The sequence below is a fragment of the Choloepus didactylus genome, chromosome 13, assembly GCF_015220235.1.
Source record: "Choloepus didactylus isolate mChoDid1 chromosome 13, mChoDid1.pri, whole genome shotgun sequence".
Taxonomy (NCBI): domain Eukaryota; kingdom Metazoa; phylum Chordata; class Mammalia; order Pilosa; family Megalonychidae; genus Choloepus; species Choloepus didactylus.
The window spans coordinates 66,927,893-66,955,507 of NC_051319.1; the positions used below are offsets into that span (position 1 = coordinate 66,927,893).

General features: G+C 36.3%; 1 long non-coding RNA gene across 1 annotated transcript in view; it reads right to left on the bottom strand.

Annotated features, from left to right (window-relative positions):
- Window positions 1-19,350: 19,350 nt before the first annotated feature.
- Window positions 19,351-27,615, bottom strand: part of LOC119507612 — a 192,127-nt gene continuing 183,862 nt past the window's right edge. The window contains exon 3 of the long non-coding RNA XR_005211328.1: window positions 19,351-19,450. This is a non-coding gene — a long non-coding RNA (uncharacterized LOC119507612). The remainder of the gene's footprint in view (window positions 19,451-27,615) is intronic.

Here is a 27,615-nt window from a genome sequence, read left to right on the forward strand (position 1 = left end):
TCCCATTGAGTAAGATGTTAGCTGTGGGTTTTTCATATATACCTTTAATCCTATTGAGGAAGTTTCCTCCTATTCCTATTTTAAAATGTTTTTATCAAGAAAGGATGCTGAATTTTGTCAAATGTCTTTTTTGTTTGTTTGTTTGTTTTAAATGACTGATTCAACAGGCATTTGGCCTGTTGCAGTATTGTATGTCTTCTAGAGTCTGTGTATGTTGTTCATGTGTTTCTAAGAATTTGTCCATTTCATCTATATTGTCTACTTTGTTGCCATACAAATGTTCATAGTATCCCCTTATGATCATTTTATTTCTGTGGGATTAGTAGTAAAGTCCCCTCTCTTATTTCTGGTTTTATTTATTTGCATCTTCCCTGTTTTTCTCTTTGTCAGTCTGGCTAAGGATTTGTCAATTTTATTGATTCTCAAAGAACCAACTTTTGGTTTTGTTAATTCTCTCTACTGTCTTTTTATTATCAATTTCATTTATTTCTGCTCTAAACTTTGTTATTTCTTTCCTTCTGTTTATTTTGGGATTAGTTCACTCATCTTTCTCTAGTTCTTCCAGGTGTGCAGTTAGGTCTTTGATTTTAGTTCTTTCTTCCTTTTCAATGTAGGCATTTAGGGCTATAAATTTCTCATTCAGCACTGCCTTCATGGCATCCCATAAATTTTGATATGTTTTGTTCTTATTTTCATTCATCTCAAGATGTTTACTGATTTCTCTTGCAATTTCTTCTTTGACCGAAACTGATTGTTTAATAGTGTATGGTTTAACCTCCATATATTTGTGAATTTTCCAATTTTCTCCCTGTTATTGATTTCCAGTTTCATTCCATTGTGAACAGAGAAAGTGCTTTTATAATTTCAATCTTTTAAATTCATTTAGATTTATTTTGTGACCCAACATGTGGTCTCTCCTGGAGAATAATCCATGAGCACTTAAGAGTAATGTATAATCTGCTTTTTAGGAATGCAGTGTTCTGCATATGTTTGTTAGATCTAGTTCATTTATCATATTATTCAGTTTTTCTGTTTCTTTATTAATCCTCTGTCTATATGTTCTATCTATTGCTGAAGGTGTTGTATTGGAGTCTCTAGCTATTATTATAAAGACATGTATTTCTCCCTTCAGTTTTGCCACTGTTTGCCTCATGTATTTTGGGGCACCCTGGTTATGTTAATAAATATTTATGATTATTATTTCTTCTTCATGGATTGCCCCTTTTATTGATATATAGTGTAATTCTTTGTCTCTTATAACAGTTTTTCATTTAAAGGCTATTTTGTCTGATATTAGTATAGCTACCTGAGCTCTTCTTTGATAACTCTTTGTATGAAATATCTTTTTCCAACCTTTCACCTTTAACCTATTTGTGTTTTTGAATCTAAGGTAAATTTCTTGTAGACAGCATACAGATGGATCATGTTTTATCCATTCTGCTAATCTGTGTCTTTTGTTTGAGGAGTTTAATCCATTAACACTCCATGTTATTACTATAAACGCAGCACTTCAAATATTTTTACATGCCATATCTTTCTTTTGTCTCTCTTTTTACCCTTTTAGTTAACCTTACTGAATATCTTCATTTCTACTCTCTACTCCAAGCATCTTTCTCCTGTCTTTTCTTTCAACCTCCAGCACTCCCTTTAGTATATCTTGTAGGGCAGATCTCTTATTGACAAACTCTCTCAGTTTCTGTTTATCTGTGAATATTTTAAAGTTTCCCTCATTTTTTTTTCATTTATATGAAATACCTTTAATAAGCAAACTTCATAGAGACAGATGGTGGATTACAGGTTACCAGCAGCCATGGCAACAGGAAGTGGGGGGAGTGGAGAGTGTGGGGAATGGTGGATTATTGTTTTATGGGTGCAGAGTTTCTGTTTGAGGTGATAAAAAAGTTGAGGTAATGGATGTTAGTGATGGTAGCACAATATTGCAAATAGAATTAATGCCAATGAATTGTATACTTGAAAGTGGATAAAATGAGAAATTTTGAGTTGACTGTTTGGTACTATAGGTAAAAAATATATATATGAAAGTGAAAAAAAATTTCTATTTCCTATCTCAATTTTCTACCCTCTTCCCAAGAGATAACTAATGTTATCTGTTTCTTCAGCATTTTTGGACAGAAATTTTAGACATAAACAGGTCTCTGAATTTGTGTCCTTTCCCTATATAAATGGCAACACATGCTACTTACAGAAGATAACTCTTCAGGAAATTTCCTGATTTGGCATTCTTTCTCTCCATCCTTATTGCAATTATTCAATCCATTGTAGAACAGTACATATCTGTTATTTTGCAGACTGTCAATCCATTTTGCTTGTCTGGTGTTTCCTTATGATTAAATTAAGCATGAGCACTTTCAGCCATAATACCACAGAAGGGATATTGTGTCTTTCTTAGATGCCTCATTTCAGGAGTCACCTCATGTCAGTCTGTGTTATTGTTGGTAAAGTGAATTTTGACCACTTGGTTAAGGTAGAGTCTGTCAGGTTTCTCCATTGCAAATTTACCAGTTTTCATTTGTAATTAATAAGTAATCCATGGGTAGATTCTTTGAGAATATACATATATATATGTGTGTATATACATACACATATATATATATACACACAGTTCATAAAACATTCATTTTGAGATTTTTACATACACTGATGATTTTTGCCTGAATCAATTATTACTGTGATGATTATGAAATGATATATGTTCATTTTATTTTCACTGTCCTCAGGCTCTGCTGAACTCCAGATTCAGTCTGGGTCAGGAGCACTGTGGAGTGCCTTTTGGACCTGTCTCTGCCTCCTGAAGTCTGGCTGACCATTTCCAGAATGCTCAACTTGCAATCACAGAGGATGGGTGCATTCCCAGGAAGAGTGAGAAAGATTTGGGGCTCAGAATGATGAGATCAGATACACTGATCTGATTTCTGTGCCTCCTCATTCTGGTTCCCCAGAAATAAAAGAGTTGCTAATGAGGTTGGTGATATTTTGTGTCACTTCTATGCCTTGAACTCTTTCATCTCAGAGATTTTGTCCCTTGTCTTGTATTTGTTCTAAGATCTCACCAGGTTCTCTTTTGCTTTGGATGTGGAATCTAGATCTTCAGTTTTGAAACTAAATCTGGACTCTTGACTCTGGAACATTGATTTCTTTAGCAAGTCATTCTCTGAATCAATCCCAGGGTGAGGGTTATTCTGGAGTGCCTTGATGAGAGTGCATAATCGGGAAAAAGTGTAGGAGGTATCGCACCATCGGGCTTCTCTATCTTGAATCTCTGCAGAGGGATCCTGCCTGTGGGCTTGGCTGGATTCTAAGGCCTGCTCAGGTTCTGTTTGTCTCTGGAATGAGTGTTGAGCGCTTCAATTCTGAAACCAAATCTGGATTCTAGACTTTTCAGTGTTAATTTCTAAAGCAGTTTGGTAGCCTAACCCAGGTAAGGTTTTCAGTTGAAAGTGCCAGTGAGGATTTTCAACTGATCCACTGTGAATTTGGTGCCACTGCACCTTCAATGTGTAGCAATCATCTTGCTTGCAGAGTTCTGGGCCATGTTGATGGAGATTCCTGGTTATTCACAGATGTGACTAGGAGTCTCTCCATCATTTTTGAAGGACAGTTTTGCTGAGTAAAGAATTTTGGGTGGCAGTTTTTCTTTTCCAGTATCTTAAATATATCATACCACTGTCTTTTTGCTCCCATGGTTTCTGATGAGAAAGCAGCACTTAGTACCATTCCCTTGTAAGTAACAAATCACTTTTCTCTTTCTGCCTCCAGGATTCTCTCTTTATCTTTGGCATTGACATTCTGAATAGTATGTCTCAGAGTATGTTTATTACGATTTATCCTGTGTGGAGTCTGTTGCTTTTCTTAAACATGATTATTGTCTATGGATTTCACAGGAGTTGGGAAATTTCCACCCATTATTTCCTCAGATAGACTTTCTCCTCCTTTCCCTTCTCCTCTCCTTCTGGGACACCATGATATGTATGTATCTGCACTTTGTGCTGTCATCTAAATCCCTAAGACACTGCCCAATATTTTTCTATTCTTTTTTCTATCTGTACTTCTGATTGTATGACTTCAATTGTCCTCTTTTCTAGTTTGCTGATTATTTCTTCTGCCTGTTCAAATCTGCTTTTGCATGCCTCTAATATATTTTTAATCCCTTTCATTGTGCCTTACATTCCCTTAAGTTCTGTCATTTTTCTTTTTATACTTCAAATTCTTCTTCATTCTCATCCATTGTCTTCTTAAGATCCTTTATCGCTTTAGCCATATTTTCCTTCATTTCCTCAAATTGACTTAGGAGATTTGTTTGAACATCTTTGACTAGCTGTTCCAAACTCTTTGTCTTCTCTGAAATTTTGATTTGCTCCTTTGCCTGGGCCATATCTTCCTATTTCTTAGCACGACTTGTAATTTTTTGGTGGTCTAGACATCTGATTATCTTGGTGAATTTACCCTGAAGGTCAGTTTCTCAATCTTGCCTAGGGTTTTATGGTTGATTGGTTTTGTGTTAAGGTTCTTCTTTGATACTGGGTTCAACTTATTCTAGACCTTTAGAATAACCTGTGTTTAACTAATCAGAGATTTTCAGCTATTTTTCATCTGAGTCTTACCCTGGATTTGTGGTAAAATTTTTAAGATTACACTATTTGTGCAATTGTTTCATCCCCAGCAGTAGCTTCTTTTCCTCTGTTTCTTCTCTGGAGAGCTTGAGCTGTTCTGTTTGTTTTTTGTATTACCTCTATAGTTTACATTCCTTTCATTGTCTCTATCTGCTTTTGCTTGTAGGACAAAATCTGGAGGAGAGTTACCCAGGAGACAACTTTTCTAAGCCAGTATTTCTCTGTGGAAACAGGGCCAGGGACCAATAAAGGGGGCACTGATTGGCTCCAAAGTCCTGGAGAGAGTGTCAAGAATGATGCCAAAAGCCTTTTTGATGACTCCCTGAAACTGTGCTTTCCTGGCCTGCCCAGAACATGGCAACCATCAGCAAACTGTTCCCCACAGCCCTAAGGAGGGCTTTCAACCTCCTCTGTCTCAGCCTTTGTCAGAAGCAGGGTTGAGACAATGGCTGCTGCCTCTTTTTTTCTGAGTTGGGTTGAAACATTAACTCAGAGCCAGGACTCAGCAATGCACATTGACTAATCAAAAGTTCCTATCAGTGCTCAGCCATGCCCTCCCCCTCTATTCTTCGGCAAGAGGATTTTTATATACCTTTCTGGCAGCTAGCCAGGGACTGGATCCTGAGGTGGTCCACTGGGAACATAGAGGCTGGGCTCTGGCAACCGGCATGCAGAGAGAGCCATTCATGGTTCTTTACCACAGTTTATCACCCTCTTCCTCTTGATCTTCCTTGAATGCTGTACAATGTTCTTCTGGTCTTTGGAACACAAGAACAATTGTTTCAGACAGTTACTGACTGTTTACTAGCTGTTTTGGAGGAAAGAATTAGTCCTGGTACTCCCTACTATGCCATCTTCTCCAGAAGTCCTAAAATTATTATTTGACAGAGATAGGGAAATAACTACATGGTCACTAAATGTTGATGGACCAATTTGCTTTCCTTATTGAAAAATTAAATAGGCTTTTACCTTGCATAATAAAAATAAAATTTAGAAAGATTAAAGACCAAAATGTGAAAGGCAAAACTTGAAAACTTTTAGAAAGAAATATAAAATAATATCTTTAGGACTTTTTGATAAGGAAACTTTCTTAAATATGATGCAAGCACCACTCACACACAAAATAAAATATTGATTAAATTTTACTACATTAAAATATTATTCAGCATGATACTAGAAACAAAGTTAAAGTCAAGCTATGTGCTGAAAAAATACATTTGAAAAATGGAGAAACAACAAAATGATAGTACCCAGAATATGTAAAGAATTTCTCTAAATATAAAAACAGGAAAATAGGTAAATGCTATTGGAAGTAATTCACATAGCAGGTAACTTGAATGATACATGTACATTTACACACATACACATGTACATACACATATACACAAACATATACATATATATATCCAACCTCATTTGCAATTAAATAAATTAAAATTAAAACAATGAACAACAGTTTGCATCCATTTTCTTGGCACTTATTTTAAAAGCCTGAGAACAGCATCAGTTGCTTGCAAGGGTGTACGGAAATTTGAGTTTTCAAATTTGCTTTTTGGAATTAAAATTGGTACAATTATTTAGAGAACAGTTTGATAATGTCTAATAAAATTGAACTGCATATGCTTCCAACCTAGGAATTCCATTTGTTGGTTTATAACTTAGAATGTCTATCAGCATTCTGGGGTCAGGACAATGACTTCTTTCAGCGCAGGATGTTTAGCTTCTCTGGCCCCTGCCCTCTAAATCCAATGGAAAGCTCCTGTCATTGTGATAGGAAGAATGCTCCCCTGCATTTCCAAATACTCCTAAGAATGGCATCGCCCCTGCTGGAGAACCTCTGCTGTAAGGGATTCTGATTCTAGCATTGTGCACTGGGAAGCATGGACGAGATTTTTATTGCAGCTGTTAAGATGAATAAACTCAATTGTATATATAACACAATGGAGAAGTCATCCAAACATAATGTTGAGTGAAAAAAAAAACTTGAAGCAGCATAATATATACAATAAGTTATCATTTATGTAATGTTTAAACATGAAAAATACTGTGTATGTTGTAAATTTACAAACATCTGGCAAAAGTATAAAAACCTAACTGGAGAATGTCCACACCAACTGCAGGATTTTGATTGCCTCCAGAGAGAGAGATAAAAGAAAATGTGGTTAAAAAGACTACAAACTACAAAAGGGGATAAAACAGTTTCTGCATAGTTCACTTTTAGAACAATTTAAGGCAAATATGGCAACGTTTTGTCTTTTTAAAAACCTGGGTAGCAGGTAAATGAGTGTGTTAAATTATTCTTTTTAGTTTTCTGAAGGTTTTAAATCTTTCAAAAAATAAAAAAAAAGGTGATTCTATATTTTATTATTATATTATCATCAAACCAAAGTTAGAAACACAGTTTACTTCCCATCCAGGAATATACTTTTAAATTGTAGGGAAGAGCTGCTAAATTTGGGGAGCAATTTGGAGGGTATGGTTTGTTGCATCTTCCTTCATTTATTCCTTCTCCTTTGTATAGACTCCAGCTAATCCAGTGTTTCATGTGCTTGCATTCTCTGCAGCTGTGTGCTAATTCTAGGCTAAACCCCTCAAATTAGCAATGGATAATAATACACTAATTAAAACTGGAACACAAAGCAGTTTTTCCAGAAGCAATGTGAAAGAAACCCACTGATCATTATCTGTGTATATTATAACGATTTTAGAGCCTCATTACTAAAGCTTAGAAGAAGCTACACTAAGATAAACATGCTCAAAATTACTTTTTTAGTAATATTGATTCATTTCTCAGCCTTAGAATATATATGTGTCACTATTTCTGAGACTTACTCCCCAAAAAAGCCCCAGAAAAAAAAATGCATCAAAACAACAATAACCAAAATGACAAAATAAAATAGCTAATATAGTTAGGAAGAACTTTATATTTGCATTTCCAAATAATCTCTTCTGGCTATTTGTTTTCTCTTTATAAACCTGTTTGACATTTTCCTTATCCCAGGTAGGTGAAATAATATGTGCCTCCTTTTCAAAATTAAGTAATTCTAAATTGCATCAGTTTCTAAATCATTGATCAATACAGATAATTGAAAGGATGTTGTATTTCTTAGTTTTAACTAGACTTGAAACTCTGAAAGTCCTTAAATATTTAGGATGGTTTAGGGCGTAAATCTTCATTAAACCCAAATAAAATGATACATAATTTAGCAGCCCAAGTGTTTTAATTAGCTACCTAATCATTATAACACAACAGATTTTAAAATAATTTTAATAACAGAGTTTATACTGGAGATTATATTATGCAGAAGTATGTCCAGATTCATTTAGCTGCACATCAAAAACCTATTGGTATGTTCCTTGACTCTGCTTTTAAATCAGTGAATATGTAAGATGTTTTTTAGTCTTTGAGCTTGAATATCACTATCTTTAAAATAAAAATGTTAACATAACATTTTTACCATTCTGTATTTCTGCTTGAGAGCAGTTAAGGCAAATATAACTTCATTCATTGTAAAACGATATACAGAAATTATCTATCTAGAAAGAGAGAGGAGGGGAAGAAATAGGGTGGGGGAAGCAGACAAGAAGCTATTGAAGGACATAAGGTAAAAGAAGACTGTTCCATTAGTACTACACCTTGTTAGTAATGGAAATAAAAGAGGTGAACTGTCAGCTTAGGATGGAGGTAGAACCAACAAGTGTGTTTTGTTCATGTTTGTTTGTGTGTGTGTTGGGGCAGAGCATAAAGAAAAGAAAGAGAGAAGTCTAGGATAACTCTGAGATTTTTGCCTGGATAACAAGTGGGTAGATGGTGATGTTAATTATTGAATGGGAATGATGTGGAAGAAGTTTGGGGAGGCTGTAAATAAAGAATTCTGTTTTAACTGCATTAGTTTGAGATGTCTTTTAAGCGTTCATGGAGTGATGTCAACCAAGCACCTGGACATTTGAACTTGAAGTTCCAAGTATAGGTAGGAGTAAAGCTCTCAATTTGGGAGTTGCCAGTCTAAGGTGGTGTGGTGGGTTTGAAGCTATAGGTTTCCCAGGAAAATATGTTCTTAAATTTAATCCATTCCTGTGGGCATGGACCTACGGTAAGTGGGACCTTTTCATGAGGCTTGTTCAGTTAAGGTGTGACCCAACTCAATCAGAACAGGTCTAAATCCTCTTACTGGAGTCCTTTATAAATGGAATTGGGGAGGGGGGTGGTCATGGAAGCAAGAAGCTGAAAGCAGTGAAACCTGGAGGGGAAAGGAGAGACCAGTAGACACCCCCATGTGCCTTGCCACGTGGCAGAGGATCCAAGTATCGCTGGCAGCCAGTCTTTCGGAAGAGAGCATTACCCTGATGGTGGGTTGATTTGGACGTTTTCTCAGCCTCAACCATGAGTGAATAAATTCTTTTTTTTCAAACCCAACCCATTTCATGGTATTTGCTTTAAGCAGCCTAGGAAACTAAAACAGGTGGCATTTAAAGACATGGGCACCTAAGAAGAACTTGGAGAGAGTGAAAGCAGGTAGCACAGTATGTTGAAGAGCTAATATGTGACTAGTCTAGATGAGAATGGCTAAATTGGAAAGGACTGAGATAGTATGCATTATATAGTATGGCTTGCCCATTTAGCTATAGAGTCAGTGTTCAAATATGGTGACTTATTGCAGGCAATTGGAAAAGCATGATTTTTCCATAAAATGATATTTATGAGCTCTCAGTACAGATGTAACTTTTCTACAGTGGATTTTTAATTTCCCTCAATTACATAAGACCAAAGATTGGTGGTCTCTATTTTTGAATCAATTTTGTCAATGGTTATTTTTTTAGCTTGCAGACTTTACTCCTTTTAAAGCAATATGGTTATTATCCCTCTCTTCTCAACTGCGCAATAGGTACTGCCATGTATAAGTGAACCATTAAACTTAGCTCATTGTGTCTTTTTGTCATGTTGGTATAAATGGCAAATGTGAGCAAGAAACATGGGGAGGACAGGCTTTTGGTACAATTTGGATTAATATGCTGAATTGTCTAAAATAAACAGGGACTCCATGTGTAATTTTCATTTCCTAAACTATGCAGCAATTATAGTTATTCCACTCAAATGTCTATAGCAATGAGATCAGTGACAAAAATAGTGCTTGAAAGACAAGAGATGAAATGGCAAACATGCTATTTATTTGCTTAAATCTATTATAATGGGACTGGCAGTGTTAGTCTCATTAACAGAGAGACCTTTCTTTCCACAAGCCAGCTGGAATAATAAAGACAGCTATGTGACATTTAAAATGCAATTGCTCTGCTATCTGTAGATTCTGTTTCTGATGCTTACTGATCACAGAGGAAAGTGATCTGAGTAGAATACAAACAGTCTTGTTCATCATCTGCACTCCCAACAAAGATAGCAGTGTTAAATGCTGTAATATGGCAACAAGGATGTGCTGAAAATCTTTTATGTCAAAGTGCTTGAACATTTATTTGAAACATTCATGCAATTGTTCTTTTGCCATGTGACAGTCCAAGAATTGTTAGAAATACATCTGTTGTGTTTTTCTTGAATAGGCAAAAAGAAATTATAATTAGGGGAATACCGCTTTGTGCATATAAATAGTCTGCATCTTTTGAAACAAGTTGCTCTAAAGAAGTGAAAAGCATGCAGATTTTCCTCTCAATGGTTAGCAAATGCAGACCTGTTTTGGTTCCTTTGTTTCAATGGCAAAATAATGATCTTGAATGGAAACATACCTTAAGAATTTAGGCATCATATGACAAAGTGAGTTTTGAGAAATATGCAAAACTCTTGAGTTATTCAAGCTTCTTTGCATTAAGAATTTGTTTGAAGCGTCAAGCATGCAAATATTACTCCATGTTTTTCAATCCTTCCTTAACAGTTCGAACATAGATTCCAAAATGAAGGGTTTGGGGGAGGATTTTGAGATTTCTGTTTTCTTGGCTGGATGAAAAACAGGAAAGTTAGAGGCAAATAATGTGCTATATAATAAATCACTTGGGTGGCCAAGCTTTTCCATACCTCACAGGTTCAGGCTAGGATTTTAATGGGTTCCAATTTTACTTGACCCAATTCATCTGTTGCCAGTAGATACGCTTATCCTTTGCACACTAAAACCACGGAATGAACTGTAAATCATCAGATTATAAAATTTTATACTGACATTTTTAGGAACTGCATTTATTTCACTTTCTGCTTATGTAAATGAGGCCTTGCTATGTCTTTTTTTTAATTTTAGTGATGAAGAGCTATGTAATTTTGACTCATTTGTATAGCAACTGAGAACATAAGTCTAATTTTCTATTTTAAAATATTCTTTTATAATACTATTAAAATTCTGAGGACTATACAGTCTCTCTCTCTTTATCCTTCACACACACACACACACACACACACACCACTCAGAGTCAGTACTGCTGAAATAAGGTAACTTAAGGTTGGCTAACAAAGTAAAAGAGAATAATGTTACAAATAAATGGGCAGAAAGAGAATATTAAAAAACCATACCTCTCATCCTATTTCCATGTCAACAGGAAGTTTGCTGTGAGAGAGCTTTAGAAAGTCCAGCACATCCCATCACCTTCTCTGGACCAATTTCAGGTGTCCAGCAAATCAAACAGTTGACTTGGATTGAAAAGCATCTCGAAGAGTCAAATTCCCAAGGCATTTCCTTCCAGAAACTAGTTGGGAATAATGCATCCCACCAAAATATGAAAATCACTTTAAACTACACTCTCCTCTTGAATATTCACAAGAAAGAGCTTGCTAAAAGCTTTAAGAAGCTCCATAGTAAACCTTTTCAGCTTCTTTTAACATGGAGTTTCCTAAATGTACACTGCAGAAAAAAATCTTAAAAAATATTAAAAAATCATTTAATATTAACATCCATTAAGCTAAATGTTGCACTAGACTTGGGCTTCTCAAACTGTAATGATTGTAAGAATCACCTGGGGTGCTTATTAAAATTTCAATTTTCTGGGCCCCACCTTCAGAAATTCGGATTCTTTTGGACTGCGAAGGAGTCTAAAAGCTTCCTTTTAACAAGTGTACAAGTGGATTCTGATGAAATATTTCCATGTATCACAATTTGAAAACTACCATCCTAGAAATTAAAATGAGGTGCAAATAATAAAAGTCAATACTGAGGTAAGCTTTATTGGATGAAGTGGTGGAAGTTCTGATTCTACTCTGAATTACGTTCCGTGTTACAAAGGGAATCATCTATTACTGATGCCAAGAAGATACATCTTTAGGAAATTGTGGTCTCCATTATGCTTTCAAATTATGCTTTCCATAAACATTTATTATTTGCCTTCTTCATGTTTTACTATTTACATAGTCAATCAAGCCACTCAAATGGCTTTTAATATTGTACATGATGCATAATATACAGGAAATACACGGTACCAGAGAAAACAGAAAGATTGTACCATTTCTGGATGGTGTGATGAAAGAAGTCTTTATGAAAGAGGTAACATAGAACTAGGTTTGATTTTAGCAGAATGAGGGAATGTCTTCTGGGCCTAGGGGCTATATGAGAGTATAGTATGTTTTGAGGGGTGGGGGGATTTTGTTCAGGGATCATTTAGAGTAATAATGTGAGGGAAGTCTGGAAAAGTAGTTTGTAGTCAGATTATAGAGAGCCAGTGACAGCCTCAAGAGCATTTTCTAGACAGTGAGGTTTGGTGGATGATGAGATTTTTAGGTCTCTATTGAGATCAATTTGAATACTGAATTTAAACACTGAGAATTATGAGAACTGTGAAGAGCATCCTGAATATAAAGACAACTGTTACCTAATGATGTTATTCTTGATGATTTTAAAGAACAAGCTAAGGAAAATCTAGAGTACTATTATTTTTCAACTTAGGTTTAAATCATAAGGCTATGGATTAGATAATACCTTGAGAATCTTTCCGTCTCTATGATCTATGAATAGTTGTATTTCTGATCTTGTTCTTCCTAAGCATGTGGGATGTTTCTGGTATAGCGAAGATGAAATGTTCTCTGAATATTTCTCTATTAAAAATCTGCATGTATAAAGAAAGGGATGCAATTCAGAACTACTACTGCAATAAATGATCTGCTAAGGTTAAAGATTTTGAGCTTTGACCAGAATGAAGAGTTATATTTATGCTTTGCCTATTTTTTTTTTTAGTTTTTAGAATAGATTTTTTAATGCACTGAATTCTTCCACTGCCTGAAGATCTAAATTTAAAATTTTGTGATAAATTGTAAGGTAATGGATATAGTGGATATGCAAAATATAATAAAGCTTGGTGGGAAAATTGGAAAACAACTCTTTCCATGAATGAAGACATAAGGCAATAGTTGACTAAATATAAAGTCTAATTATGATTTCATGTTGGTGTACCAAATTTGAGAGTTTGTTAGAATAAACAATTATGAAATACATTGATTTTCTTTTCTTGTCTTTTTTAAACAAATAGAACACGGCAGTTACCGAATTACAGATTCATTTCTTAGATTCTAGCATACATATTTGAGACACCAAAAAAGCACAGTTTTGGTCCTGGAAAATGAGTTAGTAATGTGCTTTTAAAATAATAGCTATCAATATAGTTCTACTTAAATGGCAAATATTTTTTAGCTATTATGCTGTCTACTACTGAGAGACTGATTGGATAATTGCAGAGTATACTTAATCCAATTGTTGACTGAAATAATAAAACTAGCTGTTTCCTGAGCTGGTCATTGTGGTCATCTTTTAAGGAAATTGATTTGGATATTCATTAATTGCAGATTGTTTTGCACTCCAACCCAAATCCGTCACATACACGTAATAGATCTAGTTGATCTTATAGATACCCTCCTGATTCTTAGAAAACATGCTTCGCCTGGAAAGAAGCTATTGCATAATATTTGGAAATATGGATGGGCTTTGGAGCCCTGCCACATTCTAACTGTGAATTTGGGCAGACCCCTTGGCCTCTCTCATCAGAGTAATGATGTTCACTACAAACATGGACATAAAGTTAAGTGAGTTAGTGTACATAAAGCCCTTAGTTCACACCTGCTGCAGAATAAGAACAACCATTATTAGCTATTATTATTAATATTTTACTTAATTGACTTTTCCATAAAATGGTATTTATGGTCCCTCAATGTAACTAGGAACTTTTCTTCAGTGGCCTTTTAATTTCCCTCAAAGAAAGGAAGTTACATGACAAAAAGCAAAGCTCTTGATTTAAATATAGAAAATCTGATTTTAAGAGACTTTCTGCTTGGTGGCTTGAAAGCTACACTAGGAAACTTCCTTGGTTTCTTTAGATCAACTTTCCTTCCAATTCCTGTATAGGATATAAATAGGAAAATCAGTATAGGTCAAGATTAAAGGATATTGTTACTACAACTTAGTGCAACTTTATGCTGAGCAAACATTTGTTCTCCCTCTTTTTGTGACGGACACTTGGATAGATGATGCTTGTTTATTTAAGTGGTGGGCTCTAGAACCAGACTGTATTTGAACCCTAGCTTCTCTGTTTACCAGATAACGCCTAATTTTTCTTGGTATCAATATCTGTTTCTTTAAGATAGAACAGTAGTAACTTACAGAGTGGTTGTGAAGATTAAAAAAGAAAATTCATGGAAAACATGCACAGAATAGTGCTTTGCAAACAATAATCATTCATGAAATGTTAACTCATTGTATTTACTATGTTACTACCATTTTTCTTCAGATGTTTGTTTGGAACAATGTATGATGCCAATGTTCCAAAATTCCATAATATTCATGAATGTTCTCTTTGACCAAATATGAACATTCCTTACTCTAATTAGATTTTATCAGGAAAAAGGAGAATTAGGGAATAAGCAAGATCTGAATAATCTCTATTCCTGTAATTCTTTAACCTTGCTAATGGCAAAGAAATTTTAAAAAAATGGTATGTGAAATAAAAGTATTTTGAGAAGTCTTTATGTGAAGTATTTAAGAAAATCTGATAAAGGTCAGAAATAAAAAAGAATGTGAAACAAAATACTAAATGTCCACAATTTTGAAAAAAATGAAACTTTTCATGGACTAAAATTTTTTAAAAATGGATTTTATGCATTTGTTTTTAAAATTTTATTTTGAAATAAATTCAAACTTACAGGAACAGTTGCAAAAACAATACAAACCCCATACACAGAACTCTGGCATACCCTGACCCCCTCCCCCAATACCCCGATCCACCAACTTTAACATCCTGTCACACCACCATTTCTTTCTTTCCCTCCCTCCCTTCCTCCCTCCCTCCATCATCTATTGCTCTGTCTTCTGAACAAATGAGAGCAAGCTGCACACATCCTTGAACAAACAATATAATTCACATATGCATTTCCCATGAACAAGAACATCCTTTTATGCAATCCCACTATGTGCAGCTAAGAAGTTCAAGAAATTCAACATTAACACAAAGCTTACATTCTATATTTCCTTTTTTTTTTTCTTATGTCCCAACTGTGTCCCTTTGAGCCTCCTCTCCTCCATCCTCAGATCCCATCCAGGTTCATCCTTGGCATTTAATTGTCATCTATTTAAACTGTCTTTTTTTTTTTCAACTGTGGAAACATATATACAGCCTAAATCTTCCCATTCCACCCTCTCCCTAGAATTCCATTAGTGGGATTAATCACATTTAGAATGTTGCAATGCCACCACTTTCCCACCATCCATTACTAGAAATTTCCCTTCACCCCAAATAGAAACCCTACACTCATTTCTTAACTCCCCATTGCCCCTTCCCCCACTTCTCATAAAGCATACTCTGCTTTTCATCTCTATGGTCATATTCTCTGATCCTTTCTTTGTGTTTACCATGGGGCTTAAATTTAACCTCTTAAATCTGTAACAATCTTGTTTTTCTTTGATACCAACTTAACTTCAATAGGATACATAAACTATGTTCCAATACTCCTCCATTCCCCCACCTTTATGTAGTTCTTGTCAAAAATTACATATTTTACATTGAGCCCAAAACCACTGATTTATCATTACTGTTTATGTATTTTAGATCCTGTAGGAAGTAAATAGTTGAGTTACAAATAAAAAATACAGTAGTATTGGTATTTATATTTACCATGTGATCTTTACTGGGAAATCTTTATTTCTTCATGTGGTTTCAGTCAATTGTTTAGTGTCCCTTCCTTTGAGCCTGCACAATTCCCTTTAGCATTTCTTATATGACTGATCTACTGGTGATGACGTCCCTCAACTTTTGATTATTTGGGAATGTTTTCATCTCCCCCTCATTTTTAACCTCCAGGTGTTTGTGAATTTTCTAAGTCTCTGATGGTTATTGACTTCTATTTGTATTCCATTGTGATCAGAGAATGTACTTTGAATAAATTCAATTTTTTTTTAATTTATTGAGGCTTGTTTTATGCCTCAGCCTATGGTCTATTCTGTAGAAAGATCCATGATCACTAGAGAAGAATGTGTGTCCTGGTGATTTGGGATGTAATGTTCTATATACATCTATTAAATTTCTCTATCTCTCTCTCTCCTTTCTTTGTTTCTCTGTCGGTAGGCTTCCCTTTAGTATCTGAAGTAGGGCAGGTCTTTTATTAGCAAAATCTCTCAGCATTTGTTTGTCTATGAAAAATTTAAGCCCTCCCTCAAATTTGAGGGAGAGTTTTGCTGGATAAAGTATTCTTAGTTGGCAATTTTTCCCTCTCAGAATTTTAAATACGTCATGCCACTGCCTTCTTGCCTCCATGGTGGCTGCTCAGTAGTCATTACTTAGTCTTACGTTGTTTCCTTTGTATGTGGTGAATTGCTTTTCTCTTGCTGCTTTCAGAACTTGCTCCTTCTCTTCAGTATTTGACAGTCTGATCAAAATATGTCTTGGAGTGGGTTTATTTGGATTTATTCTATTTGGAGTTTGCTGGGCATTTATGCTTTGTGAATTTATATTGTGTAGAAGGTTGGGGAAGTTTTCCCCAACAATTTCTTTGAATGCTCTTTATAAACCTTTACCCTTCTCTTCCCCTTCTGGGACACCAATGAGTCTTAAATTTGGATGTTTTATTTTATCTATCATATCCCTGAGATCCATTTTGATTTTTTCCATTTTTTTCTCCATTCTTTCTTTGGTTCTTTCATTTTCCAGTCTGTGGTCCTCGAGGACTCTGAGTCATTGTTCAGCTTCCTTTAGTCTTCTACTATGAGTATCCAGAATCTTTTTAATTTGGTCAACAGTTTCTTTTACTTCCATAAGATCATCCATTTTTTTATTTACTCTTGAAATTTCTTCTTTATGCTCTTCTAGGGTCTTCTTTATGCTCTTTATATCCTGTGCCATGCTCTTGTTGTTTGTCTTGAGTTTGTTGAATAATTGTGCCAAGTACTGTGTCTCTTCTGATCTTTTGATTTGGGTGCTTGGGTTTGGGTTCTGCATATCGTCTGGTTTTATCATATGCTTTAAGATTTTCTGTTGTTTTTGGCCTCTTGGCATTTGCTTTACTTGATAGGGTTCTTTCAGGATATGAAAAATACCAATCTCTAATTTGTCAGATCTACAACTTGGTGGCATACACTTTCTCTAACTAACCAGCAGATGGCATCTGTGAGTCACCTATTCCCCTCAAGTCAGTTCTCTCCAACTTTGTCTTTGTGGTGTGTGGGGGTCTGATTCTTGTGGGGTTCAATGGTGCATTAATTTTGGGTGTGTTGTTGGTGCTGTCTGCCCTGAATGTGGGGCATGTGTCTGAATGGTTATGGAGGCAGGGCAGCTTTAATAATCAAACCTCCCAGGTGTTCCCAGAGACTTAGGGCTGTTGCAAGAGTCTAAGCCTTCATTTGAGTCTTGCCACAGATTGTCTCTGCCACTGACCCACAAGTCCTTGGTATTGGTGTAGGGTCCCTGGGATTTCTGAGTGGGTCCCCCTTCTCAGCCATGCTCTTCCAGGACCTCTGCTGAGGGAAGGCTGTGCCATGTCACAAGTGCATGCTGGCCCTCCAGTGAAGCCCTGGGCTGCCAGCCTATGCAGGGGCATTCCCAGACTGCTGTAAAGATGGCTGAATGGGGCATGTTAATTTCCCCCTTTTTGCACAGCTCCACCTCCCCAGGTCCAGGACAATTACCTGTGGGTGCACTAAAGGCCACTGTCCACGGCCAATATTGTGGTGTGTGCACGGTGCTATGGGAAACAATCCCCGTCACACTGGGACCCTTGGTGTGGCTCTGGGCTGTGGCCCCAGCCCCGGGCAGGAGCATCCCCACCCTGCCAGGAAGATGGCTGCAAGGGGCATGGTTTCTTTCTCCTTTTGGCTCCTGTCTGCTCTCCTGGCTCCGAGACAGTTAGCAGAGGGTGTGGGAAGGGCTATCTTCCATGCCAGATAGAGGCATTGGCACAGCCCATTCCTGCAGTGCTTCACTGTGCAGTTCTCGCCACTGTACCTGCAGCTGCTTCTTGGTTTTTTTTTCAAAAGAACTAGTCCATCTCCAAACGCCAACCCATAGTTTCCCCACACTACAGCATGGCCGCCAGACTTTCAGCTGGCTTACTCACTTGTTTCAGAACACAGACTCCCAGTTTCACCAAATACACGGTCTCTGTGGATTTAGCAGAACTTGTCTGGCTGGTCATCGCTGGAACTGGTGTTCTGGGTCACTTTCTGGCTTTTATCTAGTATTTTTCATGGAGGTGTTTTTTTGCCCTATCTCACCTAGCTGCCATCTTAGGTTCTCTGCATATTTTGAAGCGTTAATGAACAGATTGCATACTTTACAATAGATTTCTCTAATTTTCCTTTCAGCAATCTGTATTTGGGGGCATTTACCCTGATATATAGGTGCCCATGCATATAAGGCAAGATGTAGACTATTCACCTCTAAAAGGATTGATTATTTTCAAGAAGAATTTTAACGTCTATACTTTTCTTCTAGAAGTTGCCTCAATGAAAATATAAGAAGTACACAATTTTGGAAAACATTTTGAAAAAGAATCTACCTTGCATTAAAATTTCTTTTCAAGTAATACTCTTATTTGACAACTAAATCAAACAACCAATGCTCTTACTTTCTCTGATCTAAACAATTTTACAGAGACTACCTTGCAAACGTCTCAAGAGATGAAACTGCTCAGAGTGAAAAATGTACTCAGCAGGAAATTCACTTAATGATAATGATTATTCTTCTATGTAATGGACATTTCATTGTCAGTAAAGTGTAATATTATTCTGTTGAAAGCTTTACATGTGCAGCCAGCTCCAAAGACATACTAGCTTAACTTGCATATCTCACTTTCCAGTTTCATTTGTCCTTTTGCATATTCAGTGAAATCCTTTCATGCTTGCTATATGGACTACTTTATGCTCATGTCATTTGCTTTTGTTAAATAAATTTTAAGAAAACCTCTGTAGTTTGTATGGCTACACGGATTCATTAATACATTTACATGATATCCTGTGGTAGAAGATGGTATCTATGGTTTTCTATGTTATGTGTTCAGCTAGCTAGCTAGAAATTGTTATTCTACTTTTAATGAAGCAAAGTCTTTCCATATTTCCACCTTCAACAGTAGCAAAGTTTCAACTTGGTCAGGATTTCCAGGCAGCAGATATAAAAGTCACTGACAGTATATTTGCAGGGCTGACTGGAATCTCTTCCTATCTCCCTTTTGTAGGTTTCACAGGGTCAGCAATAACATAAAGATATTTGTTTATGGATTTGGCATTTGTGACCAGTTTCCCTTTAAAATATAAATACATCTGGGAGGGGTAAAATTATGTCACCACCACTTTCAGATGAGGATCCACAAAGCCAGAAAGCCCCAGGCAAGATGATTTCCAACTTCCTCAGAGCCAGGGACACTGAAATGGAGAATGGGGTGAAAAAAAGAATGAAGGTATGGATGTTGGAACTCTGGAATCAAAGCTAGAATTCTTCCCAATTGAGACATTAAACCGAGATGATCTAAATTTTAAAATCAGATTAAGAAATAGATAATTTATTGCTCTGTGTAAAGAGAGTCAGGGGAATATAGGTAATGTATTACTATGTAAACATATCACAAATTGGAACTTTTATTTCAGTCACATCTAACCTCATGGGAATGTACTTATGCACAAAGCACAAAAATGTGAACTGTCCTCAATTAAGCAGTTTCTGTTATAACTTAGATACATCTATATCTCATATTCATGTAATTACATTTTAAATCTCTTTAGCAATAAGTAAACATATGTGTGTGTATATATATAGTATGTGTGCATATATAGTGTGTGTATATGTATATGTACACATACCATCAATTCCATAATCTCATCTTCAAGTATTTTTAAATTCTTTTTTTCTGTTACCCCTTAGAAATGCTTGTAGGTATCATAGCATTATCATTCTCATTTTGTCTTTTTTTTCCAAAATAAATCACTGTAGAACAGTTTAAAAACTAATCAGACACATTCAAGTTGTTTTTATTTTCACATATTAAAAAAAATTTTAGAAGTAAATCTCCATTAAAAACTATCACACCAGATCTAAAACTATAAAGCTCTGTAGTGGAGAAATCGATGAAAGATGGAAGAAAGAAAACAAATAAAATGCTGTGTTTGACAATAAAGTTTGACCAAACACAGTAATTTTATTCATTGCTTCTCCATTTTCTTATATGAAAGGAGGCAGAACAAATAATTTTGATAGCCAAAAAAAGAAACTTGAGCCTGCACTAACTGGATGGATGAAGTCGCTCACTACTACAACCACTGGATAAATCATTTGGTTGCAGATGAGGTATATTTACCCCATGGGGCAAACAAGACAACAGAAATATGTAAATAGATTGATAGATCAAGAGATCAATCAGTCAATCAATCGATAGTATTGAGAGATAGAAAGAAAGATATAAAAAAACGTCTTGATAGATAATCTTTCCAAGAGTTTTTAAGATCTGATCTATCCCAGGATCTAAGAGAATAGGTTTCAGATGCAGTTATCCACAATTTAACAAATTATAGGCTACCATTTGGAAAATTCATTAACTCTAAATGTTTTACAAATTAGTGATATTGTATCTATTAGGACATAGGCTCTATTTTCTAAGACAGAACTTCCCAAATGCATTTCACCATGGAATTCCTTTAAAAACATGATGCATTGCTGGAATACTAAAGGAGATGATGAAGTATAATCCATCTTTGGATTAAAGTTGAGAGCAAAAGAATGTCTCAGAGATAAATTTATTTCAGTGAGTAATGCTAAAAAAATTCCTATTTTGATAATATAGAATAGTATCAATACAGGCTGAAAAAATAATTTACATAACAAAGATCAGATCTCACCAATGAGATTAGGAATTAAATACATCCTAGTCATCAACGTGTAGATAAAAATATAAATATATAATTAGCATTTTCTTATATTTATTCCAAAATAATAATCTTTTTATAAAAACTCTATTATGATGAATTCAAGCAGCCCAGAAAAGTACATACAGTTAAAAAAAAAATCTTCAAACAGAACCACCAGAAATACCTATTAACCCTAATAAATAACTATTAATCATTATTCAGACATCTCCCCATGCATTATGAACATGAAATAGGAGGTAGACAGGTAGATCGGAAGATGAATATGATCATATACAGATGGGGCCCTCATCTTTTCTATAGTACTTACTGAGCTGTGCTTTATATAAAATAAAATTTTAACTTTAAGTGTACAATTCTATGTGTTTTGAAAAATATAGTTTATTTTGCAAAATGATAACATTTGCATTCTAGCCAGCAATGTATGAGAATTCTATTAGTGCCACACTTTCCGTAATTTTTAAAATTTTTGTTATTCTAGGGGGTGTGTAGTGGTTTCTCACTAAGGTTTTAATATGCATTTCCCTAATGACCAATAATTTTGAGCATTGTTTCATGTGCTTTTTTGCCAATTCATATACTTCTTTGGATGAAGTTTCTCTTCACATCTTCTGGCTGGGTTTGTTGTTGTTGGGTTATATTCTTATAACTTAGGTGTATGAATTCTTTATACATTTTGGATAAAAGTCCTTAGTCAGATGTATGTTTTGCAAATATCTCCTTCCAGTTTGAGACTTGCATGTTAATTTGCCTAACAGTTTATTTTGAAGAGCATAAAGTTTTAATTTTGATGAAATCCTGTTTATCATTTTTTTTCTTTTATTATTCCTAATGTTTTCAGTCTTATCTAGAAAATATTTGTGATTTCAAAGCTGCAAAGTTTTTTTCCTACATTGTCTTCTAGAAGTTTCATATTTTAAAATCTTACCTTTAGATGCATGATCCATTTGGAGTTAATTTTTGCATATGATATAAGGAAAGGGTCGAGTTTCATTTATTTTCATTTATCTGCATATGGATATACAATAGTGCCAACACCATTTGGTGAACAGGCTACACTTTACCCATTGAATTTTGGCAACTTTGTTGAAAACCAATGGACCATATACTTGAGGTCTATTTCTGGATTCTCTATTCTGTTCTACTGATCAACATGTAAAATGCCACATTGTCTTGATTACTGGTGTTTTATAGTAAGTCTTGAAATTGGGTAGTATGAATCATTTTGTTCTTCTTTTTCACAATTACTTTGCCTATTCTAGAACCTTTACATTTAATATAAATTTTAGAATCCGCTGGTCATTTTCTACAATAAAACGCTATTTGGATTTTAATTGGGATTACATTGAATATACGGTTATTTGTGGGAGATTAGACAATTTAACAATACTGAGTCTTCCAATTCAATAACGACATATATTTCTCCGTTTATTTAGTTTTCTTTAATCTCACACAGAAATAGTTTTAGCTTTCAGAGTAAAAGTATTGCACATTTTTGTTAAAGTTATCCCCAAATATTTTGTTTGGAAATATATAGCTTTGTAAATTTCAATTCTCAAATGAGTCCTCTGATTCATGAACATAGTCTCTATCTCTATTCATTTAAGTCTTTCCCAATTTCTCTCGACAATATTTCATAGCTTTCCATGTATGGATGTTCCATGTATGGGTGTTACATATATTTTGCTAAATTTATCCCCTGGTATTTCATATGTTGATGCTGTTATGATTGGAATTGCTTTTAAATTTTATTTCCCATTTTTTAAAAATTGCTAGTTCACTAGTTTTCTACTCCTGCTACAACAAATTGTCACAACATTGGCAGCTTTACACAACAAAAATTTATTGTTATATTACATTCCTGTAGGTCAAAAGTCCAACACTAATTGGACTACCACACAAGTACATAGAAAGAGAATTGATTTTTGAATACTGACCATGTATCCTGAGGTCTTGTTAAACTCATTGATTAGTTTCAGCATTTTTGTAGGTCCCTTAATATTTTCTGTATAGACAATCATATCATCTATAACTAAGGACAGTTTAACCTCTTGCTTTCTACTATATAGGACTTTATTTTTCTTCCTTGTAGCACTGTAAGGGACCTCCAGTAAAATGCTGAATAGAAATGGCAAGAGCAGACATCCTTACATTGTTACCAATTTCAAGGGAAAGACTTTTAGTCTTTCACTATCACGTATGATAGCTCTAGGTCTTTGGTAGATGCCCTTCATTGGTTTCAAAAAATTCCCTTCTATATCTAGTTTGCTGAGAGTTTTTTAAAACTTTCTCCCCATGAATGGATGTTGAATTTTGTGTACCATTCCTTATTAATAAAACAGGGATATAAAAATTCACTGTATAGTAGAGATTAAAATAATATGTATAAAGGTGCTTAACATTATTGTGAGGCAAATAGGGCACGAGCACACTCACTACTAGTGCCATGTAGTAGAATATAAAATTATACTTACTAGGAAAAATATAAGGCAGCAAAGCAGACATATTTTCCTGGGCGTTCATCCTAAGTAAAAGATTGATTAGTGGTCATGAATGCTCTGTACCCACCATGTACATGTCTAAAGGGACAGACCCTGCTCCCATACACCATATACAGTTAGAGGAATGGGTGGGAGGCAGGAAATACCTACATAAAGACAGAAGTTCCCAACAATGGAGCTTTTGGGGTTAGAAAGTGTCCTTGTGAAGGGGAATGTCCAGAGTCCGGTGGTTGGCATGATCCTTTTCTCTTGATCTAACTCATATGGTTAACCCAGCCAGAGGTAGGAGATAGTCCAAATATCCCACTGTCTTTCCCTGTGGCCCACAAATAAACCCTGAGCTCAGGACCAGATGTGTTGGCTTGGTGCCTAGGATGAATGATGATGTGGGCTGACAACTTTCTTGGAAGTGCCTGGAGAGAAAACTCATCCTCTAGCATTTAGTGGCCTTCCTCTTCTGCCCCAGCATTTGTAAACATTCACTGGAGACATCCTGACTAAAGCATGTACATTTTATGGCACCTGGCCCAGCCCTGCTGCTGTATCTGCTGTGGGGAGCGAGTGAGGTTCTTCCACTAAGGCACAGAAGAGTTGCCCTTAGATTGTCTCCTGCATCAGCCACAGGTTGAGACCCACTGGCCATGGGAGACCAATGCCTACTAGTGAAGGTGACCTTGCTTGGTCTCTTCTCTGCATGAGTAAACGTTGTTCCATCCGGTGCCTGTGTGAGTTGTGCTTTTGCTGCAAACAATGGAGTGGGTTGTGAGACTCCTCCTCTGGAAGTGGTAGTAGTTGACTCTCTTCTGACGAACACAGCCCCTGGCTGAGCTACTGAAAGAGGTGGAAAAAATAAGTCCCCACCCCCAGGACATTTGAATTTGTCTCCAACATTTATAGCATGCACGTCACAAATAGTAGCTCCATTTCTGCTCTTCACTAATCCTACCCCTCAAAAGGTCAGAATCTCAGAATCTACTTATACCTTCTTTATTTTCCCAAAATGATTGCAGGAACACATGACCAAGTAGCAGTAAGTCTATGTATAAACACCTTCATCATATTATTATGTCTAGGCCCACATAAAGTTTATCAAACAAGTCATTCCCATCTGTAAAGTTTTTGATTGGCACATTTTATACAACAACAGAATATGGCAATTCACAGCAATTAATAAAATTGACCTCGTCTCTACTCTTTTTTGGTAATGTTCTACACACAGAGCTCATTATTTCCTTTTCAGAGTTAAATGAATGGAGTAATGAAGTTCAAGGTTTCATGGAGTTGTTAACTCAAGTTCAAATTAATTAGACTTTTGGTGTTTATTATTTGACAGATTTCCTTCATCCTCACTCCCTTAATTTTACCTTTTATAGTTTCTTTTCACATGAAACACTGCTTTCAAATGAAAATAGCTCGTCAGAGAAGGGATAAACAGAGTGGGAACTGGAACTTTATTTCAGCAACTCCAGATGCCAACATGACTCAGTTTGCAGCCACTTTGAGAGTGAAAGTTCACACAGGCAAAATGAGGATCTCTGTTTAGGAGATACCAATAAAGGATGAGAAGCATCCCAAATCAGAAATCTCTTTGTCTGTATCCCTTGAAAGCCTCCACTGTATGAAAAAAAAAAATTGATTCTCAGCAGGTTGCATTCAAAAGCCGTTTTTAAAATGAAATCTGTTTTATCAAGAGATTACAGTTTAGGAAAAGATTGCAAGATTCTGTTTTTCCATTTGGGAACCCTGTCTTGGTGTGTCAGGCTGCTTTGGCAAGTACCATACAATGGGCTGGCTTAAGCAACAGAAATTTGTTGGCTCATGATTTTGAGGCCTTTTGGTGTTCAAAATCCAGGTGTTGACATGGTCATTCTCTCTCCCTGAAATCTGTGTTTTGGTGCTTGCTGCTGGCAATCCTTGCTTATCTCTGACTTGTTTCCCATCACATTGCAAACTCCTCTACTTTTTTACATGTGACACTTCTAGGTTCTCTTTATAATGCTTAATGTGAATTAAGGCTCACCCTGCTTCAATATGATTATATCTTAACTAAAATAGTGTCTTTGAAAGGTCCCATTAACAATGGATTTGCATCCACAGGATACAGATTAAGAATAAGAACATATGTTTGTTAGGGTAGATAATTTAACCCACCATACCAAAACAAAACAAAAACAAAAAAAAACCCATGTTATCCCACATGCAAAATCCTAATATCCCAAACTCTTAAGTCTTAAGTCATTCCAGTAACAATTCTAAGTACAGAGTTTCATCAAAACCAGGTGTTCTAGTTTGCTAATGCTGCTGGAATGCAAAACACCAGAGATGGATTGGCTTTTACAAAAGGCAGTTTATTTGATTACACAGTTACAGTCTTAAGGCCATAAAGTGTCCAAGGTAACACATCAGCAATCAGGTACCTCCACTGGAGGATGGCCAATGGTGTCTGGAAAACCTCTGTTAGCTGGGAAGGCACGTGGCTGGCATCTGCTCCAAAGTTCTGGTTTCAAAATGGCTTTCTCCCAGGACTTTCCTCTCTAGGCTGCAGTTCCTCAACAATGTCAGTTTTAGTTGCACTTGGGGTATTTGTCCTCTCTCAGCTTCTCCGGAGCAAGAGTCTGCTTTCAACAGCTATCTTCAAAAGGTCTCTCATCTGCAGCTCCTGTGCTTTCTTCAAAGTGTCCCTCCTGGCTGTAGCAAGTTCACTCCTTCCATCTGATCTTACATAGTGCGCCAGTAATTTAATTCAGATCCACCCAGTGGGCGGGCCAACACCTCCATGGAAATTATCCAATCAGAGTCATAACCTACAGTTGGGTGGGGCACATCTCCATGGAAACACTCAAAGATTTACAATCTAATTAACACTGATAGTCCGCCCACACAAAGATAATGGCATTTAGGGGGACATAATACATTCAAACTGGCACACCAGGTATGGGTTTGATCTGCTCTTTGGCAAAATTCCTCTCCGTCTGTAGACCTATAAACCTGGAAAATAAATTACCTGCTTCCAAACTGCAATGATGAGACAGGCAGAGGATAGACATTCCCATTCCTAAAGGGAGAAATTTTGGAAGGATGAGGAGTCATCGGTCCTAGGCAAGTCCAAAATCCAGGAGGACAAACGTCATTACATCTGAAGGTCTGAGAGTCATCTGTGGATTGATGCTTTGTTCTCTGGGACTGCTGCTCTAGACCTGGGTCAGTAGCCAGGCTCTCCCTGAATGCTGGGGCCCAGACCCCACCATCTTTATGTGCTGGAGACGTGACCTCACTCTGTCCAAAAACTTGGGTGTAGGCTCCACCATTTCCAGGTGTTGGGGTGGTGATCGATCTCTCCCCAAACATTGGGGCAGAAGCTCCTTCCCCACCAAGCACTAAAGCAAAGAGCTGCCTCCTTCAGGTGCTGAGGCAGAACCACCCTTTCCACTTGCAGATGGACCATTTTTCTTGGTCCAAGGAAATTTCTCTGGTCCATGGTTCTGCCCTTGAAGTTATTCTTCCTTCAGTTCATTACTTTTCTGTCTGTTTCAGTCCAGGCTGGGGAAGTGCTTCCATACATGCCTACTCCCCTTAGCAAAAGTGGTTTAGTTCCACCCTCACATGGAGCCCCATTCTCTGGGGCCTCATCTCCTGGTTGCTCAGAGGGTCCTGATAGAGCTGCTTCTGGCCTCAGTCTCAATGCACACTATCTGGATACGCTGAGAATCTTCCAAATTATCAATGGCAAATTCCTTTGTGCATAAGAATTCAGTTCTTAATTTATGCCTTTCCTCCTGCATTTTACTAAGAGCTCCAAGAGAAACCAGTATGCACCTTCTACAAGTAGCTTGGAAATCTCAGTTAAATTTTCAAGTTCATTACTTACAAATTTTGCCTTTCATACAGCATCAGAATATAAGCTCACCAAGTTCTCTGCCATTTTATAACAAGGATCACCTATCTTCCAGTTTTCAATGGCACATTCATCATTTCCTTCTACAGCCTCACTGGAAATACATTTAATGTCTGTATTTCTACCCACAGTCTCTTCAAGGAAATCTAAGCTTTTTCTATCATATACCTCAAAATTCTTCCAGCCTGTACCCATAATCCAATTCAAAAGCCATTTCCACATTTTTAGGTATTCATAATGGAAGCAGCTCAGTTTCTATTACCAAAAATTTTCTT